Source organism: Lynx rufus, unplaced genomic scaffold (genome assembly GCF_022079265.1).
Source record: "Lynx rufus isolate CCGP_SWC_20201006 ecotype Redwood Valley unplaced genomic scaffold, mLynRuf1.p SCAF_10, whole genome shotgun sequence".
Lineage (NCBI taxonomy): Eukaryota > Metazoa > Chordata > Mammalia > Carnivora > Felidae > Lynx > Lynx rufus.
The window spans coordinates 74,892,452-74,894,274 of NW_025814824.1; positions in this window are offsets into that span (position 1 = coordinate 74,892,452).

Consider the following 1,823-nt stretch of genomic DNA (forward strand, 5'->3'; position numbering starts at 1 on the left):
GTGTTTTTTTAAAAAAAAAACAAAGAAAAACCTTTTTTGTGCTCAAAATTTAATTTAAGCTTCTGAGATTAGAAAGCTCCTGGCAACTTTCATCAAGATTATATACTATCGCTACTGCTACTGTTACTACTATTATTACTACAACAAGAACCCTGTTTCATAGTCAGCTACTGTATTATCTACAACTAGACTGAATTGGGTCATTACAATGGTGTGTAGGAATTTCCTCAAGCTAAGGCGTCCAAGTTGTGATTTTAAAATTATTCTGTTTTTCATGGTTCTTCTGTCCTCTCTTATTGGAAGTGACCCCTTGTCATTGCTTTGGGTGGACTTGAATCTAAGACCTTATTTTAGTTGGTCACTTCTTCACATTGTTAGGATTGATACTACCATGGTCAAAGCCCATGCATTTGTCCATAGAACCTCTTACTCAGCACTTACAGACATGGTCTCTATATGATGCCAAAACACTTCACATTCCCCTCTCATAGACAACATTGAGAAGTTCAGGTAAAGACAGTGGCCAAATGGTACTCTTTGTGGGCAAATTTTTGATGTATGGTGTACAAGTGTGCATATCTGAACACATATGGAGCCATCAATAATACATGGTAGAGTCCACAAATATTTTCCTTTTCTTTACAAATTTTTAAATGTTTATTTTTTGAGAGAGAGAAAGAAAGACAGAGAGACAGAGTGTGGACAGGGGAGGGGTAGAGAGAGAGATACAGAATCCGCAGGCTCCAGGCTCTGTGCTGTCAGCACAGAGCACGACATTGGGGCTCAAACTCACAAACCATGAGATCATGACCTGAGCTGAAGTCGGACGCTCAACTGACTGAGCTACCCAGGTACCCCACAAATATTTTCTATAAAGGGCCAAATAGTAAGAATTTTAGGCTTTGCAAGTTATAGGGGCTGTCCTTCATTCTGGCACAATTACTTAACTTATAGTCATCATAACACAAAAGCAGCCATAGACTGTAAATAAATGAAAGGAGACAGCTGTGTTCCAATAAAACTTTATTCACAAAAACATGCAGACACCCCAGAGGCTATAGTTTGCTGACCTCAAAATATAGTATAGTCTGGGCAGGAAATTATAATGCCAGGGGATCCCAGCTCTGCCCCTTACCAGCTGAGTGCATGGCTTAATTCTCTCATGTCAGTTGAAAGAATAGTTTTATAAGCTCTAAAGTACTATGCAGACATCTAATATGGTATTCATTCAATCATTCATCTATTCAACAAATATGTATATCAAATGCCTACCATGTGTCAAGAACTGTCCCAGAACAACAAGGTGATAGTAGGTAAGGATGAGTCACATAAACTTTGGGGAGGGTACCAATGTCAGGCTGTTGGGTGATTGTCAGGTTGGGGTCATAAGGTAAGGTGACAGCCTAGTGGGAGGGGGGGGGTTTCCCCTGAAGGGAATTGATGTTCATACAGTCACTCGTTTTGGGAAGTGGTTAATTCTGGGCAGGAAATGAGTTGGCACTTTGGGTTGGGGGTGGTCACACTTCTTTCTCTCTCCGGGACCAGGAAGAGTTGGGCCAAGATTCTAAGTCATGAAAAGGCCTAGGTAATTCTGGTTGTGGGGAGTGAGATGTTTCTTAACTATGTGGAAGTAGGCATACAGTGATTGGTGTCATCAAGTTCATGATTTCCCACTTAGAGGGGCCAGAGACCAAGAGGAGAAGCAGCCAGCATTTCTGGAGCAGCGAGCATGAAGACTCAGGGTTGTAGGGTCAGTGGCCTCAAAAAAGCAAGGTCCCTTCCAGAATCCAGAGTAGGATGTGAATGGTGCAGGATCAAACCGA